The 20,528-nt window shown below is 42.6% G+C and overlaps 1 protein-coding gene and 1 pseudogene across 6 annotated transcripts in view; both read left to right on the top strand.

Annotated features, from left to right (window-relative positions):
- The window catches only part of TJP1 (tight junction protein 1), a 259,314-nt gene that overhangs the window by 117,173 nt on the left and 121,613 nt on the right, over positions 1 to 20,528 (top strand). The window lies entirely within an intron of this gene.
- LOC133234843 (U4 spliceosomal RNA) lies at positions 12,456 to 12,534 on the top strand (annotated as a pseudogene).

Raw genomic sequence — 20,528 nt, 5'->3', positions numbered from 1 at the left:
TGCGGCCCACAGGCTTAGTCACTCCAAGGCATGTAGGGTCTTCCCAGACTAGTGATCAAACCCATGTCTCTTTTATTGGCAGGCAGATTCTTCACCACCGAGGAAACCACCCTATGGTATTCTTGAGACTATTTTATCCTGAATTTGAAAGATAGTGGTTTTCATGTTTTCCTCTGATTGGCAGGTATGTGGATTATATTCCTGCTGAAGGGAGACTGCTCTAACAAATTAGCACACAGTCCTGGAGGCTGGAAGTCCAGAATTTGGCATGGCCACGCTCCCTGCAGGAGGCCAGGAGAGACTGACCCTTGTCCCTTCCAGTCTGGGTGGCTGCCTGGTGTTCCTGGGCAGTGCTAGATGTGCCAGGCTGGCAGCCTCTGCTCTCCAGCCTCTGCTGGGCTTCACACCCTTCTCCCTGTTTCCCTCACAACTCCTCTGCCTCCCTCGTGAAAGGAAAGACGCTTACGGGATTTACAGCCGCCTGTCTCAGAATCCTTATCTGTAAAGACCCATTTTTCCAAACAAGGTCACATTTTCCAGCTCCTGTGGATCAGGGTGTGGACTTGTCTCATGGGCCACCATCCACCCTACTGTGGACACCACCCCCCAGTTGCCAGCACAGAGGCTGGCTGTCTTGTTTATAGCTTTTTGGTGCTTCTCTATCTTTTTTGTATCTATGTTAGTGTAGTAGAGTCTGGAGACCCTTCCTCACGTGGACCTCAGTTCCTGGTAAGGACACAGAGAAGAATAAGTTCTTATCTGTTGCAAGAAAGCTTATTAACAATAAGGAAAGAAAGAACAGGTCTTGAAGAGATGGACATGACTGAGCACACAGAAAGGAAGAACAGAGAGGACACTTCAAGGGAGAGATGGGCCATGCCGGGGAGGCAATGGCCCCAGAGGGCTGCAGTACAGAATTTTTAAGGCAGGGCTATTTGCATAATCCAGGGGGGTTGTTGATTGACAGCTGCAGGTTATATAACAAGATTCTCTATCCTCCAGTTTTTCTCATAATTCAGTCTACTCTAATTAGATGTATGTATTCATGGAGTATTTATGAGCAGCTAATGAGTCCAGTGACCACCAAAGGTTACTTCAGTATAAAACATGTTCCAGAGTAGGGATAGTCCCACCAGTAGACAGAGGATGAGTTGGTTGGATGGCATCACTGACAAAATGGAGCAAACTCTGGGAGATGGTAGAAGGATATGGCATGCTGCAGTCCAAGGGGTCACAAAGAGTCGGACATGACTGAGCAGCTGAACAGCAACAAGGCAGTAAGGGGTTCTTTTCGGCCCCCAATTTTTGGAGGACTGGTGGGTGTATCATGGGTGGGACTGATAAACTGTTCGGTGGGATTAGGTGGCTATTGGTCAGTTAGCTAAAGGGGCCACCTTTCATTGCTCACCTAACTTCCTGCACATGGTAAATACATATTTGGTAAATACGTATTTTTTTTCCGAGTAATTACATGATTTCTTTTGAAAATGTCATGGCACAAGAATGGACTGACTGGTCATGTCTCCATGTATTATTAGAGGGGAAGTACTGAGATGCATCCACTTTCTTCTCCCTGCTTCGTGGGAGCCTGGTGGTGATGTGGAGAAGGTCCTGCAACCGCCTGCTGGAGATGCAAATGCACGGTTGCTCCCTCCATGAGGGAGCCGCTCATGAAAAAACCACCATTGCCTTGGTATTGTTATCGTGGTAGAACAGCATTCATTGCAAAAGTCAGTCAACAAAGGATATTCATTTCTAGGTTTTGATGTAAGGAAATCATTGTCATGATCCGGAAAACAAGAACATTTAGTAACCTTGTCTGATTACATTTTACAGAGCTTTGAATATATTTTTAGAATGTACTTGTATTTATTTTAGTTTTGATATGTTGATAAATAACCACAGGGTATCCGTTCCTCTTATTCAGTTTTTATAGCGTGGCCATTGTGTTAAATATGAAGTTTGTAGAAAAAAATGAAACCACTTTGATCTGAATATATCTGTTTATGTAGGCTTTTATATTTTTAATTAAAATTTTATTCAGATAGTTGTAATTTCACATGAAGTTATGAAAATCAATACAGAGAAGTCCCTTGAATACTTTGTTCAGTTTCCCCATTTATAACATTTTATAGAAGGACAGTTTAATATCACAACCAGGTTATTGACATTGATACAGTCCACTGATCTTATTGATATTTCCTTAGTTTTATTTGTATGTGTGTGTTAAGTTCTGTACAGTTTCATCACTTGTGCAACATGTGTAGGTTTGTGTGTATCTCCCACTACAGTCAAAATACTATTTCCAAGACCACAATAAGCTCTCATATGTCGCTTTTTTATAACCACGTGCAACTTTTTCCCTTCCCCTGGCAGGTCCCTAACTCCTGACAACAGCTAATTCTTTGTTTATAAGATACTATAATTTCAAATGTCATATAAATGGAATCAAGCATTCGGTGCAGACTGAACCTTTTGGGATTGGCTTATTTCACTCAATAGGATTTCCTGGGGATTCAGCCAAATTGTTACAGATTTAACTTGGTTTTTCCTTTTTATTGACAAATAGTATTCCCTGGTATAGCTGGACCCCAGTGTAACTCACCAGCTGAAGAACACCTGGACTGACTCTAGTCTGGGACTCTTATAAGTAAAGCTACTGTGAACATTCATGTGCAAGTTCTTGTGTGCATATCAGTTTTAATTTTGCTGAGATAAATGCCCAAGAATGAAATTTCTGGGTGTACTAATTGCATGTTTACTTTCATAAGAAACTGCCAAACATTTTTAGAGTGGCTTTACCAAACCGAGTTTCCACCAACAACGTATGCGTGTGTACTAAATCACTTTAGTAACGTCCGGCTCTTTGTGACCCTATGGACTATAGTCCGTCAGGATCCTCTGTGGATTCTCCAGGCAAGAATATGGTAGTGGGTTGCTATGTCCTGCTTCAGGGGATCTTCCGGACCCAGGGGTGGAACCTGCGTCTCCTGCATCTGGAGGCAGGTTCTTTACCACTAGCACCAGCTGGGCAGCCCAGCAATGTATGAGTGACCCAGTTTTCCTAGGTCCTTTCTGGGCATTTGGTATTGTCACAAAGCAGATTCTGACTGATATATGTGCAGTGGTACCTCACTGCATGTGCATTTCCCTGAGGGCTCAGGACGTTGAACATCTTTTCATGCTAATAACCATGTGAATATTCCCTTCAGTGAAACGTCTGTTACTTATATATTTTAGTCTCTCTGTTAGGTATGTGGTTTGCGATTATTTTCTTCAAGTCTGTGGCTTGTCTTTTCCATCGTCTTAACAGGGTCCTTGGCAGAGCAAAAGTGTTTAAGTTTGATGATGTGCAGTTCTTCACTATTTCCTCCGGTGGGTTGTCCTTTCGATGTTGAGTTTCGGAAATCTTTGTTCTTGTTGTTCATTCACTCAGTCATGTCCAGCTCTTTTGACCCCATGAATGGCAGCATGCCAGGTTTCCCTGTGCTTCACTATCTTCTGGAGTTTGCTCAAGCTCATGTTCGTTGAGTCGGTGATGCCATCCAACCATCTCATCCTCTGTCTCCCCCTTCTCCCTTTGCCCTCAATAATTCCCAGCATCAGGGTTTTTCCCAATGAGTCAGTTCTTTGCATCAGGTGGCCAAAGTATTGGAGCTTCAGCTTTAGCATCAGTCCTTCCAATGAATATTTACCTAACCTGAGATCCTGAAGATTTTCTCTTTTTTTCCACTAAACGTTTTGCATTTAAGTGTCTGATCAGTTTTGAATTAGTTTATGTATAGGATGTGAGATTTTGGTCCATATTCTTTTTTTTTTTGGCCAATGAATGTCTAATTGCTAGAGCACTGCTTGTTCGAAAAGCTGTCCTTCCTTGGAATTGCACCTTTGTCAAGACGAACCGGGCATGTCTGTATTGGTAATACCGATCTTTGTCCATACCACATAGTCTTGGTTACTGTAGATGTGTAATAAACCACACAGACTTGATTCCTGAGACCACATAGACTTGATTCCTCCCATTTAATTTATTTTTTCAAAATGAATCTACCTACTCTAATTTCTTTGCCTTCCTATGTATTCAGTTCACTTCAGTCACTCAGTCATGTCCGACTCTGCAACCCCATGGACTGTAGCATGCCAGGCTTCCCTGTCCATCACCAACTCCCAGAGCTGGCTCAAATTCATATCCATTGAGTCGGTGATGCCATCCAACCATCTCATCCTCTGTCGTCCCCTTCTCCTCCTGCCTTCAATCTTTCCCACCATCAGGGTCTTTTCCAGTGAGTCAGTTCTTTGCATCAGATGGCCAAAGTATTGGAGCTTTAGCTTCAGCATCAGTCCTTCCAATGAATATTCAGGACTGATTTCCTCTAGGATTGACAGGTTTGATCCCCTTGCAGTCCAAGGGACTCTGGAGAGTCTTCTCCAACACCACAGTTAAAAAGCATCAATTCTTCAGCATTCAGCTTTCTTTATAGTCCAACTCTCACATCCATACATGACTACTGGAAAAACCATAGTTTTGACTAGATAGACCTTTGTGGGCAAAGTAATGTCTCTGCTTTTTAATATGCTGTCTAGGTTGGTCATATTTTTTCTTCCAAGGAGCGAGAGTCCTTTGATTTCATGGCTGCATTAACCATCTGCAGTGATTTTGGAGCCCAGGAAATAAAGTCTGTCACTGTTACCATTGTTTCTCCATCTATTTGACATGAAGTGAAGGATCAGATACCATGATCTTCATTTTTTGAATGTTGAGTTTTAAGACAGCTTTTTCACTCTCCACTTTCACTTTCATCAAGAGGCTCTTTAGTTCTTTTTCTGTTCCTGCCAGAAGGACGGTGTCATCTGTATATCTGAGGTTATTGATATTTCTCCCAGCAATTTTGATTCCAGCTTGTGCTTCATCCAGCCTGGCATTTCACATGATGTACTCTGCATCTAAGTTAAATAAGCAGGGTGACAATATACAGCCTTGACATACTCTTTTTCCCAGTTTGGAACCAGTCTGTTGTTCCATGTCCAGTTCTGACTGTTGCTTCCTGACCTGCATACAGATTTCTCAGGAGGCAGGTAAGGTGGTCTGATATTCCCATCTCTTTAAGAATTCTCCGCAGTTTGTTGTCATCCACACAGTCAAAGGCTTTGGCATGCATAGTCAATAAAGCAGAAGTAGATGTTTTTCTGGAACTCTCTTGCTTTTTTGATGACCCTGCGGATGTTGACAATTTGATCTCTGGTTCCTCTGCCTTTTCTAAATCCAGTTTGATCATCTGGAAGTTCATGGTTGATGTACTGTTGAAGCCTGGCTTGGAGAATTTTGGGCATTATTTTGCTAGCATGTGAGATGAATGCAATTGTGTGGTAGCTTGAGCATTCTTTGGCATTACCTTTCTTTGGGATTGGAATGAAAACTGACCTTTTCCAGTCCTGTGGCCACTGCTGAGTTTTCCAAATGTGCTGGCATATTGAGTGGAGCAATTTCACAGCATCAGCTTTTAGGATTTGAAATAGCTCAACTGGAATTCTATTGCCTCCACTAGCTTTGCTTGTAGTGATGCTTCCTAAGGCCCATTTGACTTCGCACTCCAGAATGTCTAGCTCTAGGTGAGTGATCTGGGTCACATCATAATTATCTGGGTCTTGAAGATCTTTTTTGTATAGTTGTATGTATTCTTGCCACCTCTTCTTAATATATACTTCTTCCTATATATACTTTGAAATAATATTGTATCAATAAATATCTTATAGGGATTTTTGTTAGTGGTGGTGGTAGTGTTTAGTCACTCAGTCACAGCTGACTCTGTGCTAATCCATGGACTTTAGCCTGCCAGGCTTCTCTGTTCATGAGATTCTCTAGGCGAGAATAGTGGAGTGAGTTGCCATTTCCTCCTCCAGGGGATCTGGCTGACCCAGAGGTTGAACCCTTGTCTCCTGCATTGGCAGACGGATTCTTTACTGCTGAGCCACCAGGGTCGCCCTTGATTAGTGTTAATTCTCACTTAAATGCTTGGTAGAATTCTCCAGTGAATCCTTTTGGCCCTGGAAATTTATCTTTTGGAAGCTTTAAAGTTAGATATGCATTTTTTAAAGGTGACAAGACTATTCAGATTGATTATTTGATCTTGGTTGAGTTTTGGTAGTTTGTGGGGTTTGAGGTATTTAGTCCATTTCTTTTGAATTTTCAAATTTCTGAAAAGGTTGTTCATGGGATTTCCTTGTTATTTTATCATTGACTATGGGATTTGTACTGATGTCCCTTATTTCATTCCTGATAATGGTCTTTTGTGTTTTCTCTCTTTTTATATTTGTCAGTCTCATTAGACTTTTGTTCAATTTTATTGATCCTCCTCCCCCAAGAACCAGCCTTCTGATTTTTGCTTTTATCTTTTATTTTTCTGTTTTTAATTTTGCTGGGTTTTAGTCTTATCTGTATTACTTCCTTCTGTTCACTTTGGCTTGATTTTGCTCTCCCTACCCCCACCCCCAGTTTGTTGAGGTAGGAAGTTAGGTTATTAATTTGAGACCTTCCAGCATTTTCCATTCAAGTATTTAGTGCTATACACTTTTAATCAGACCTGCTGAGAGGAGCCTGCAGTTCCTAACTGCAAGGAGGGGCTTTTCATCTTTGTCAGTTTTTGCTTCATGCATTTTGAGGGTCTGTTGGGATGTTGTCTGGAATAGATTCCAGGGTCTGATTAAGGTTTTAGGGGAGAGGTAGAGGAAGGAGACACTTCCTGACCAGTGCTGTCTCTTTGTCCTTGTGTGTTTATAACTTGGTGTCATTTCAGTGAGATTTAGGAAAGGAGATAAACATGTCTGTAAATGTCATGTTTAATTATAAGGACTTATTAAAAGATTACAAACTGGTTTAACGTACCTTTTGTGAGGATTTGGGGTGTCCATTTGGTCAGTTCTCCTTCTTAGCCAGGTGACAGCATTTGCCATGGTTCACAGTTGATCAGTCCCTCCTCCTTCAAACATCAGCCTCACTTGACTTCTAAGACACTGTCCTCCGTCTTGTTGGTTCCTCATTCGTAGTCACCTGGGCCGCTTCTCCCTGACTTCTGACCCTGACATGCTCCATCCTGGGTCTCTTCTGTGCATTCACAGCCCCTGCTATGTGAGCTCACCACCAATGGCTTCAGAGAGAACCTCACACTGATGATCTCTGTATTCACCCTGGACCTCAAGTCCAATCGCATTTCCCACACTGACCCAGTGTTTCTCCATGGACATCCACACGAGCCTCTTGCACAACATGCCAAAACTAGGTGCTGACGTCAGCCACCAAAACCTAGTTTTCCACACAGTATATGGTCTTATTTGCTGGAGGCTCCACACTTTCAGTAGCTTAGATAAAAAAATCTTAGCATTTTCCTTGGCTCCTCTCTTGCTCTGTTCTGGCGTCTCTTCTCTCAGCACATCCTGTGGGCTCTGCCAGCAGACCCTACGTGGAATCAATGGACAGCATCTCCACTGACGTGTATGGTATAAATTTACTTAGTCAAAGAAGTAAAGTTATAGCATATAAATAAATGCAGCCTTTCTCTACTTTGCTGATACTGTGACTACAATTCAGTGGTAACTAAGTGCTCCAAAGTATAGGTCCTGGAGGACAGACCTTCTTTTAATGAGCAGTTAAGGATCCATTTTAACCAGCAGGTTGTTTGTACACAGATATAAATTATCTTCAGTGGGTTAAATATTTTTGCTGAAATATTTTCCGCCTACCCTTCTGCCTGGTCAGCTCTTTGTCATGGACTTGCCAGACCCGACTCCAGTCAGGACTGCATGGGGTGTGGGGATCAGCGCCCCTACCATCCCATCACGGAGAAACCCAGCCCTCTAGGCTGGCAGGAATGCTGCCAGGCTTGCCTCCCCTTCTTGTCAACTGCATGCAGTCACGTGCACCCTTGGTGGGGTCTCCTTGCTGCTCATGGGAAATGCCAGCTCCTGCCCTCAAAGTGGTGGCACCCTTTGAAATGTCCAAGAACTTTGAAATACAGGGACTTATTCTCGGGGTCATGTTTTTCTGTGTCAGATGTTACCCTCCCACTGACCTGCCTCCTGGGCATGCCTTCCCCAAGCCCCCATCCAAGCAAACCTCCTTGTTCTCTGCTTCCCTTGTCTCCACCTGCTCTCAGCCCTCGTTCTCTAGTTCTTTTTTCATATATCGTCTCCTTCTCTAGGAGGAGAGATTCTTTGAGGAGAGAGACATTCTCTCTATTCTTTCTTGTATCCCAAACATGCAGAATGGTGTGTGGCATCTAATAGAGAAATATAGTGGTTGGTGAAGACCAGTGCTTTGTGTTCATGGCAGGTGCTGCTGCGGGCAGCTCTCTTGTTTGCCTTGAGTAGTGATGTCTGAGGAAGTCTGTACGCTGTGCTCTCCGGTTCAGAGCCTGCCCCTCTTCCTTTTGGGGAGTGAGGAGGCTGTGGACAGTTATAACTTTTGGTCTAGTTATGAAGTGGGGATGCAGCTGAGAAGGAGGGGAGGTGTGCCCGTTTATCTGCTCTCTGAGCCGTCTCCCCCGATTGTCCAGAAAGATTCCACCGGAACCAGAGAGTGGGGTCATCCTGGCCCAGAGCCCCCTAGAAGGCTCTTCTGTGGTGTCCCTGAGGGATTCACTGACTTCTTTGGCACGGAGTGTCCTCATTCTAGCATTCAATATCCTGTGTCCCAAGAAATCACACCCTGGGACATGAAACCCTGGCTTCTGGTGATGGGTACTGAAGGTTGGGTGAAGGGGAGTACACAGCCCATAAGATGGTCCCCTCCCCCCAAATAGGGGCTGGAAATAACACCATTTTAGTGTTTCATGGGTCCTGTGTGGGTTGTTTACCTTCTGTGCCAGTTGTCACTCTTTCTGCGCTGACCGCTGGTGGCACCACGATTTGCAGGTCACAGTAAATGCACCATTGTTGCATCACCAAGCCGGGGAGGTTTAAGTGTGTAATTAAGGGTGATGCAACCCAAGTATTAAGAATTCGGTGTTGACTGTTGGTTAACTGTGTGCTTTGTGTTGAGATAGTGCTGGTTAGAGTGTTAAACATTGTGAACATTCTGATCATGCTTTCTAAGGATTCAGATAATTAAAATGAAAACAATTGCAATAGCAGTGGCAGCATCGCCCAGACCTCCTGAAAAAGGCAGAATGACCATGAAATTTTAACAACAGATAAAAAGATGCACGGGGACCAGGAGGACTGGATCAGGAAGAGCAGGTGACCCAAACAGAGCCTAGAGTGCAGCACCCAGAACGGAGCGGGGGCAGGGCATGGGGAGGGGGCTGTGGAAGTTCAGAGGGGAGCCCACCAACTGGGGCTGAGATAGGCAGGTATTTCCCAGTCGATCAAAAGTCCTCTATCTCTGCTAAAGACACCAGTATGCAATTGAGACTAGCTGGTGTGGAAGAATCTCTGGCAGGCCATAGGAATGCAATATGACCTTATTGTTTGACTACTCTATGAAACTGAGGAAGGTTACATTTCCTGATCCAGAAGTTGCAGTAATGTGCCACCTGGGCAAGAAAGAGGAAATCTCCCTGGCAGACGTTTTGGGCTGTGTGGCTTAGATCTGATCCTGTCAGGGCATGTCCAACATTCTGCTTCTGCAGTAGGTCAGGGGTGCGTCAGTTCGGGGCAGCAGAAGTGTTCTACCCAGCTGTGAGGTGTTTTGATTTGTAAATTGACATTTCAGATCATCTTCATTTCTGTGGCTCAAACCATAAAGAGTCTGCCTGCAATGCAGGAGACCCGGGTTTGAGCCCTGTGTCAGGAAGATTCCCTGGAGAAGGAAATGGCAACCCACTCCAATATTCTTGCCTGGAAAATCCCAGAGGTGGAGGAGCCTGGCAGACTATAGTCCATGGGCTGGGCGAGTCAGGCATGACTGAGCAACTAACACTTTCTTTCGTTTCTGTGAAGGTTTAAATGATACCTCAGTAAGCAAACAGTGCAAGGTTGTTGATATCTTGTCCTACTCTCTTTATCTGTCTGTTTAGCAGACAGAGCAAATGTGAATCCCAGTTAGTCTGAGTGAAGAAACTGAATTGGTCTCACATGCTACATGCCTGCACACCTCATACACAACACTCCTAAAAAGATTCACCTGAGATGCTTTCCTAATGTAAGTGTTTGGTTACTTTTCAGCTTCCTCAGAATGTTTGCTGCCAAGTCGCTTCAGTCGTGTCCAACTCTGTGCGACCCCATGGACTGCAGCCTACCAGGCTTCTCCGTCCATGGGATTCTCCAGGCAAGAACACTGGAGGGGTTGCCATTTCCTTCTCCAGTGCATGAAAGTGGAAAGTGAAAGTGAAGTCAGTCAGTCGTGTCTGACTCTTAGCGACCCCATGGACTGCAGCCCACCAGGCTCCTCCATCTATGGAATTTTCCGGGCAGCAGTACTGGAGTGGGGTGCCATTGCCTTCTCCCTCAGAATGTTTAGAAGCACTTAATGCAATGTTTGCATTTATAGAAATGCAAAGAGATTGTCGACCCAGTGGCTGGTGGTGTTCTCAGGCATCATGTGATATTAAACCTTTGACCTGACATAAAATGGTATTCCCTACACTCTCACCCCCCAAATCCTTTTTCCAAAGTGCAGATAAAAGGCATGTCCTTCTCTGAAGTGGATACACGCTGAAGATGAGAATGGAGAAAAGAGGTCTGAATATTTGTATGCTATTTCTTCGGAACTGCTTGATGGTCTTTGACGATGTGTAAGAAACCTAGGAAAAGATGGAGCAACTGCACCCAAGTTGTTTGCTGTTATGTTTAGGTTGAGGCAAAAACTCATATGGTGAGAAGATGACTCATTTTTTAATGACTGTTTAAAAGTTAAGTCATCAGATAAGGGCAACTTTCTCAATTAAACTAAAACTTTGTTTCCACAAGTTCAAATTATATTTTTGCTTTAAAACTATTTTCTCTGAGAGAGGTGTAACTTATCCATTTGGGTAGTTTAAAAATGATGATGGGCCTTGGAAAGCATTACTATAGGCAAAGCTAGCAGAGGTGATGGAATTCCAGTTGAGTATTTCAGATCCTAAAAGATGATGTACTCAATATGCCAGCAAATTTGGAAAACTCAGCAGTGGCCACAGGACTGGAAAAGGTCAGTTTTCATTCCAATCCCAAAGGAAGGCAATGCCAAAGAATGTTCAAACTACCACACAATTGCACTCATCTCACACACTAACAAAGTAATGCTGAAAATTCTCCCAGCTAGGCTTCAATAGTATGTAAACTTGAGAGCTTCCAGATGTTCAAGCTGGATTTAGAGAAGGCAGAGGAACTGGAGATCAAATTGCCAACATCGGTTGGATCATAGACAAAGCAAGAGAATTCTAGGAAAACATCTACTTCTGCTTCATTGACTACACTAAAGCTTTTGATTGTGTGGATCACAACAAACTGTGGAAAATTCTTAAAGAGATGGGAATACCAGACCACATTACCTGCCTCCTGAGAAACCTGTATGCAGGTCAAGAAGCAACAGTTAGTACTGGACATGGAATAACAGACTGATTCCAAATTGGGGAAAGAGTATGTCAAAGCTGTATATTGTCACCCTGCTCATTTAACTTATATGTGGAGTACATCATGCAAAGTGCCAGGCTGGATGAAGCACAAACTGGAATCAAAATTGCTAGGAAAAATATCAATAGCCTCAGATATGCAGATGACACCACACTTATGGCAGAAAGCAGAGAGGAACTAAAGAACCTCTTGATGAAAGTGAAAGCGGAGAGTGAAAAAGCTGTCATAAAACTCAGCGTTCCAAAAATGAAGATCATGGCATCTGATCCCATCACTTCATGGCAAATAGATGGGGAAACAATGGAAACAGTGACAGATTTTATTTTCTTGGGCTCCAAAATCACTGCTGATTACATCCATGAAATTAAAAGACGCTTGCTCCTTGGAAGAAAGGCTATGACAAACTCAGCGTATTAAAAATCAGAGACATTACTTTGCCCACAAAGTCAAAGTCATGGTTTTTCCAGTAGTCATGTATGGATATGAAAGTTGGACCATAAAGAAAGCTGAGTGCTGAAGATTGATGCTTTTGAACTGAGGTGTTGAAGAGGACTCTTGAGAGTCCCTTGGACAGCAAGGAGATCAAACCAGTCAATCCTAAAGGAAATCAGTCCTGAATATTCATTGGAAGGACCGAAGCTGAAGCTGAAGCTCCAATGCTTTGGCCAACTGATGCAAAGAACTGACTCATTGGAAAAGACCCTGATGCTGGGAAAGATTGAAGGCAGGAGGAGAAGTGGGCAATAGAGGATGAGATGGTTGGATGGCATCACCGACTCAATGGACATGACTTTGAGCCAGTTCTGGGAGTTGGTGGTGGACAGGGAAGCCTGGTGTGATGCAGTCCATGGGTTCGCAAAGAGTCAGACACAACCGAGGGACTGAATTGAGCTGAAGAATGATAGACAAGCTTTGCATAGTGGCAGTATCATAACCAGTGAGGTTTATGAGGTGTGATTATTGCTAATTGAAAAAAAAAAAAAAGATAGACAAACTTAAATGTAAAACGTAAAACTATAGAACTTCTAGAAAACAATGTATGAAAAGATCTTCAGGACTTAGAAGAGGGCTGGGAACTCTTAGACTTGATACCAAAAGTGTGATTCATAAGAGGGAAAAATTGATAAGTTCGAATTCATCAAAACAGCCTTTGCTCTGGGAAAGAGTCTATTGAAAGGATTCAGAGAAGCTATTTACCAGAAAAAAGTGTTTGCAAACCAGGAATCCAACAAATCCAAACAGCTTATATCTAAACTGTTTAAAGAATTCTCAAAATAACAGTAAAGAAAAATTTGTTGGGAAAATGGGGGAATTTCCTGGCAGTTCAGTGGTTAGGACTTTGCAGTTTCAGGGCCAAGAGCCTGGGTTCAGTTCCTGGGCTCTGGATGAAGATCTTGTGGTGTGCCAAAAAAAAAAGAAAACCCACACCTGGCAAGCTGTTCAATATCATTAGCCATTAGGGAAATGCAGACTAAAACCATCTCAGATATCATTACACACTTAGTCATCAGAGTGGCTAAAGGGTAACCTATGGACAATACCGAAGACGCAGAGCATCTGGATCCCTCAGTCCTTGCTGTGAGGATGTAAAGTGGTACAGCTTTCCTGGAAAATAGGTGGGCAGTTCCTTTCAGAACTAAACATGGATTCACTGTAGGGACTCAGCTTTTGAATTCTTGGGCATTTATCCCAGAGAAGTAAGGAGTTATTTCCATGCTGGGATCGGTACACAGACACTCATAGGGTTTGCCCATGACGGTATCCTTCAGTGAGTGAGGGTTGAGCAGACTTTGATCCATCCGTACCCTGGACACCACTCAGCACCAAGAGGGAACGAGCCACTGGGATGTGCAGCAGCTTGTGGAAATCTCAGGGAAACTGTGCCAAGTGAAAAAAGCCAGTTCTGAAAGTTTACATACCTTGTGATTACATGTATGTAATATTTGTGAAGCAATGTAATTACAGAGATGAAGATCAGATCACTAGTTGCTGGGTCAGGGAATGGGGGACAGGATGGGTGTGGTTATGAGGGGCTGATAGGAGGGAGCCCTGTGGGAAAGGCCGAGTGTGAGTGAATGTCTTGGGAGGGGGTGGTGATTGTGGTTAAAAAGAGCAGCATAGAGCAGGCACCCATGCACAGACAGCTCATGAAATCCAGACAGTCTCTGGTTGTCCAGTGTACATTTTTGGTAGCAGCGTTGTCCTGGGGATGTGTTTGGTGCTGACCTCAGTGTAGTCACGGTGAAGGCAACATGCAACTTCCCTGTACATTGCTTTGCAGTTTCTCCTGAATCTGTAATTGTTTCAAAATGAAGAGTTTTTATAAAGCAGTGGATCTTTTAGATGTAGCTCATTTGATGAATTTATAGATGCAGACAACCTGCTTAACAAGCCTGTAGATATGAAGTGGGTGGACATTTTTGGAGAGGTGGAAATGAATTACTACAAGTCTGAAAACCTGCTCATTTTTGTTGAGAGGATATTTAGCTTGATGTCATCGCACTGGACTGACACCAGGCATCATTGTCCTGTGGGCTTGATAAAGGCAGGCAGGTATTATAGGGAAAGGAAACAGAGTAATGATACTAATACCCTATGGTGTTGTGGAGCAGAAAGGAACAGGACATTTGTGTGTGTGTGTATCATAGTTAAATAATAGTGGCTCAGACGGTAAAGTATCTGACTGCAATGCAGGAGACCCAGGTTTGATTCCTGGGTCAGGAAGATCCCCTGCAGAAGGAAAAGGCAACCCACTCCAGTATTCTTGCCTGGAGAAGCTCATGGACAGAGGAACCTGGCGGGCTACAGTCCATGGGATTGCAAAGAGTCAGACATGACTGAAGTGACCTAGCATGCAGGAAGATAACTGAAACCAAAAATAGTCCAAAGGTCCATGAAAAAATGAAAATGATACATAACAAAACATCTACTTACTGAAAAAGAGGCAATAGAGGAGGAATAGAGGAACAAAACACAGAGTCGTATAGAAAATAAATATCCAGATGGTAGAGATACTTCCAACTAGATAAGTTATAAAACTAAATGTGCATGGATTAAAGACTCCAATCAAAATTCACAGATTGTCAGGCTGGATTTTTTTAAAAGTCCATTAGATTCACAGGGGTTGAAAGTAAAAGAATGGGAAAGACATATCATGCAGTGACTGTAAGAGAGCCACAGTGGCATACTAATACAAGACAAAATGTGCTGAAGGAAAAAAAGTTATTAAATGCAGAGGGACTTAACATTTAAAATAACTAATGTCCATAGCTGGGCTTCCCTTGTGGCTCAGCGGGTAAAGAATTCGCCTGCAAATTGGGAGACCTGGGTTCGATCCCTGGGTTGGGAAGATCCCCAGGAGAAGGGAAAGGCTACCCATTCCAATATTATGGGTTGGAGAATTCCATGGACTGTATAGTCCATGGGGTCGCAAGGGGTCAGACACAACTGAGCGACTTTCACTCACTTCACTCACTCACTCAATGCCCATAGCTAACATTAAGAGTTCATTCTTTGTGTTGTACAGTTCTGTGTGTTCTGACAAGCTCATAGTCATGTATGCACCATTACAGTATGACACAGAATAGTTGTACCATTACAGTCTACAAAATCTAAATATCTAATAAATGATTTTAAATGAACTAAATTGCTGTATCAGAGGACACAAGAAACATTTAAAAATATTGTTATATATTTCTCATGCATCATTTTTCTCCTGTTAATTACTACTGATTGCCACTCAACAAATTCTGTTGTTGTTTTATTTAAATAATAACATTTATATAACAGAGAAATAATGCAGAATAATATAATTTCCATCAGTACCTATTTTTTAGGTTAAAGCAATAATATGTGTATAATTACTTGCTAAATGTTATATTATTATGTTTTTTTGTCTGTTATTGCTGTGTCCTGGATTGACTCTCTAAAAGTTGGTCATTACAAGAATAACTTCTCTTAACAATAGTCGGAGAAGCACAAGTTAAGTCCATCCGGAACTGTGCTTCCCTTGTGGGGGATGGGGATGGTGAACAGTAAGAAAGTACTTGAATATCTCTTTGTTCCTGCTGACACTGCAATGTGAGGGGTGACCCTGAGGGGTGTGTTTCTCCCTTAGTAAGAAAGCATTCTGGTTTTAGTACCATATTTTAAAGGTATTCTTTTAAAATTATTTATTTATTTAGCAGAAATTAACACAGTGTTGTAAATCAACTATATTTCAATTTTATAAGTATGCTTGAGTCATCTGAATATGGCCTCATACCTAGCAAAAGCAGGAGTATGAAAAAGAAAAACTGGAAAAAAAATTAACAGACATTACTTCTGGCACATACTAAGAGATATATAAATATTTGTAAAAAATTAAGTGTTAGTCACTCAGTCGTGCGACCCCACCAGGTTCATCTGTCCATAGGATTTCCCAAGCAGGAATACTGGAGTGGGTTGCCATTCCCTTCTCTAGGGAATCTTCGTGGCCTAGGGATAGAACCTGGCTGGCTCTCCTGTGTTGCAGGCAATTCTTTACTGTCTGAGCCACCAAGGAAGAAATATTTGCTGAGGATTAATGAGTGAATGAGTGAAAAGTATGCGAAATGTTGCTACATTTTCCAATCCAGCTAATTGTGTAGACTATCTCTAAAAGGGAATTAGGAGAATACAGATTACAAATCTTTTAAAAATCACTGTTCTTAGTTGATTTAAATTAATTATATGTATAGGAATATCCATTTCTGTGCTATTTTAGGTGCCTGTTCCTTGCTGATTTAGGATATCAGAAAAGTGAATTTGGCTTTGTCAGAATGTTTCCAAACAACCCAGCCAGGAAACCACACCCTTTCAAAACATAACTCTCACACACAGATTTAAATTAAGTTGGATTTTTATGTGTTTTTTAATTTGCCCAGTTGTTATAAAGCTTTTCATTTTATATAAATATGTACTCTCTTGTGGAAATATTAATCACATTTAAGATTGAACTGGTCTAATGTTAGCTTTTCATAGAAACAAAGTATATAGTTTTATAATATGTATATTTCCCAAACTTGTAAGACCTCCAAATAACCACATCCCACAGTGGCCTCATGGCCTCAGGAATGAAAAGGATCTTCAGTTTTTGACTGTTCAGATCACTGAAAGTCACGGCTGGAAAGGGTCTTAGAATTAATCCAGCCCGGCCCCACCCACACAAATCCCTCGGAGTCAGCCCCCATCTCCCACCCCCACTGCTGTGTAGATAAGGAAACTTTAGTCCCAGAAGACCTTTTCCAGATATTTCCATCACGTTCTCTTTAATGCTTTCAGCATGTGTGTCCACACTTTGTTAGCCAAAGAGAACATTTGTTTTAGTTTTAAGTAGAAAGATAATGAGTTAATGGCTTTTCCTAGCCCTTTGTGTGGCCCTTTCCAGAAGAGAAGGCAGAGCTGCCAGGAGCTCAAAGCCTCTCCCAGGTGAGGGATGTGTCTGGGGCCCTTAGTTCCTGGTGTACCTTCAGCTCAGCCTCAGATTTCCATGTATCCTCTGTAAGTGTAGTTTCACAGATAACAAAGCAGCCACCACTTAAAAAAAATTTTTTTTAAGTCCGTTCTTCCCCAAAATATTGTTAAACCTTGTTGCATAATGTTAATCCAAATCCATAGTCCAAAAAAGCTTTTACAGCATTTGAGTGAGTGAGTGAAGTTGCTCAGTCATGTCCAACTCTTTGCGACCCAGTGGACTGTAGCCTACCAGGCTCCTCTGTCCATGGGATTTTCCAGGCAAGAGTTCTGGAGTGGGTTGCCATTTCCTTCTCCAGGAGATCTTCCCAACCCAGGAATCGAACCCAGGTCTCCCGCGTGGTTTATAGCATTTACTGAATAATAATTTGCTAATTCAAAATAGTATAAAATATGGTTATTTACTTTCAAGATTCTTGTGCTTTAAAAAAAATGTACTTATAGGGACCTTCCCTAGTGGCTCAGTGGTAAATAATTTGCCTGCCAATGCAGGAGACACGGGTTCGATCCCTGATCCAGGAAGATCCCACTTGCCATGGAGCAACTAAACCTGTGCGCCACAACTATTGAGCCTGTACTCTGGGGCCTGGGAACCACAACTGCTGAGGCCAAGTGCCACAACTACTGAAGCCTGTGCATCTAGAGTCTGTGTTCAGCAACAGAGAACCCACTGCAATCAGAAACCTGGGCACTGCAACTAGAGAATAGCCCTGGATAACTGCAACTAGAGAAAAGTCCACATGGCAACGAAGACCCAACACAGCCAAAAATAAATAAAGGAAACAAACAAACAAACAAAAAATGTACTTCCAAAAAACCATACTGCACCTTTAAAAATATAAATGAAGAGACTGGATAAATTAGCATGTAAATGTGGTGGCAGGGGTGTGAAAAGTAATTCTAGTTTACTGAAAATGGTCATATTCATCAAAAATTAAAGGAGCAAATTAACTTTCAAATATTTCCAAATAAATAGCTATTATGGAGAAATAATTTGGAGAAATATTTAACTATGTTGAAATTTTCTTTTACAAGTACAATATTTCGCTAATGACACTAAGATGAGCTACACAGTCCTTACGAAGATCATTTTAAAGCTGTGTAAATCAGCTAAATTGATCATAGTTTAAAATCTTTTCATATTTTCTTTTAGTAAAAATACCTTAGCTGAAGCATCCCTGTGTACCTCAGTGACTTTGCCTAGTTTATCCGTGACACCCTGAGCACTCTCTAATCCCAGGAATCCATCATCCGCTGGTGAACATCTGTCGTAAAGAGGAGACATGATTTGTTCTTGGGGTTCACAGGGTGAAATCTGCCCTGTTGGAAGGTGGCCCAGATGTGTTCCTGGGTGCCAGGCAGCCCCAGTGCGGCCCTAGGGGGAGGGAGGGTCAGCCAGGCTCTCTCTAGCACTGGCTAGTTGGGGTGTGTCTGAGGAGACAGGCAGGGCCATCCACCAACCATCCCAAAGGCTTTTGTGTCACGTCTGATCACGGTGACCAGGGTCACAGCCAGACCTTTTTAGTTCTGAAAAGAAAAAAAAATGTTCCCTTAAGTTTATCTGGCATACTTGCCTCTATCTGTGGAGGGACTGATTGGTTTTTTAGCTCTCATTATACATACAAAAGGAGGCAGACTACTCAAGCCGGCCCTGTCTCTAGAGCAGTTTCAGTGCATCATTTTCCAGTGCCCTGAAACTCCCATTCAGATACCCTGACCGGGTACGTGCCTTTGCCCCACAGTTCTAAGAAGCTGATGATGTTTTGCATATGTTTTTGTAGTACTCCTACAGGTTTAGTTTACATATCAGTTTGTCCTTGCTTTGTAACAGGCACCCCCATACTTAGCATCTTTAAACGTAATCATGGTTCTGTGGGCTGGCTGTTTGGGCTCAGATGAGCTGAGTGGTTCCTTTTGCTAGACTCACCTGGGCTCACTCACACAGATGCCATCAGCCTGCGACTTGGCAGGGACTGTGGATCTAGAATTTCCTTGCTCGTATGTCTGGAGGCCGGCAGACTGTCAGCCCGAGCATCTCATTTCTTTCCCCTGTGACTGCTCCTGCAGGCTAACCTGGGTTCCTTCCTGGGGGTCACAGGGGTGTCTGCAATGAAAGAGAGCAAGCCAGGTGCTTTTCAGGCCTCTGCTTGTGCTGTGTTCGCCCTTTGAAACAAGTCATGCTGCTGCCCAGATTCAAGGAGGGGAAAAGAAGGACTCTCCCTCATGCCAAGAAGAGCTGTCACATCACATTGCAGTGGGACATCCAAAGGGGTTTTGCGGGAATTTATGACAGTTATTTGCAATGTATCTACCTGTGCTGACGGGTGTATTTTCATAACAAATTTCAAATGCATACCACCATTCAAACCTACCCTGAAGTAGAAAGAATAATGCATTAAACCTCTTAAATGCCCATCATTTGGATTCAACAATTTTCAGTATTTTGCTGCCTTTTTTTTGGCCTCTGTTTTAAAAGTTTTCTCTTTGCTGAAGTATTTTCAAGCAAGTCCCATGGTGCTGTTTCAGCTCTGCATGTTTCAATATGCCTCCCCTGAAAAAGGAGACCTTGCTTAGGTAGCTGCCAGCCATGGTCATGTCGTGGTATTGTCAGCACTTAGTCCATAATTAAATTTTCCCAGTTGTCTCTTTGCAGCAGGTAGATTTGGAAAGGATTCCGCCCACATAAAGTCCATAGCAGTCCCAACTTGCCTTTCTTTTCTTTTTGCCCTATTGATCTGCTTTGAAGACTGGTCTGTTTTCCTACAAAGAACCTCCCGCAGTCTGCATTTGTGTGGCTGCTTCCTTTTGGGATCATTTGACATGCATCTCTAGCTCCTGTACTTCTGTTTGTGAAAGTTGCCTAGTGGGTGAATTTCATTCAGTGCCACTCCTGGAGCAGGTGTCCTTTTTAAAGAGGTCCCCCATGCTTCCAGTCTCGTCGTTCGGAGGCTTGTCTTACTTTCACTGATGCTAATGTTGATGGGTGGGCTGACCCTTTGATGATCATTACACGAATCTGTTATTTCAATTATTATAAGGCAGTGATTTCCTAACTGTTTCTTCCAGATTTTGTTAGCTGGAGTTTCTTTTACAAGGAACTTTCCCTCATCAATTAGAGTCATTTAGTTATCTGCAGCGTGTTCGGACAGCTGACCCTTTTCATTGATGGCTTACAGAATAAGGAGTTGGTGCACTAGTTATATCCAGAGCTACTCAATTCATAGTGGTTTGGGGTATCTCTTTCTTTTTTCCCCTCGTTTTTGATATTACAGCCAGACTTCGAAGATATGAAAGGTTCTAATCCACACCACTGCAATAAAGTGAATATCATAGTAGAGTCAGACAAATTATTTTATTTCCCAGTGCATACAAGAGATATGTTTACACTATACTGTAGTCTGTGTGCAATAATAGCATTGTGTCTGAAAAAACATGTGTATACCTTACTTTAAAAGTAGTTGGTTACTAAAAAAATGCTAGCCATCCTT

Source organism: Bos javanicus, chromosome 21, assembly GCF_032452875.1.
Source record: "Bos javanicus breed banteng chromosome 21, ARS-OSU_banteng_1.0, whole genome shotgun sequence".
Classification (NCBI taxonomy): domain Eukaryota; kingdom Metazoa; phylum Chordata; class Mammalia; order Artiodactyla; family Bovidae; genus Bos; species Bos javanicus.
This window is presented reverse-complemented; position numbering and strand designations above follow the sequence as displayed.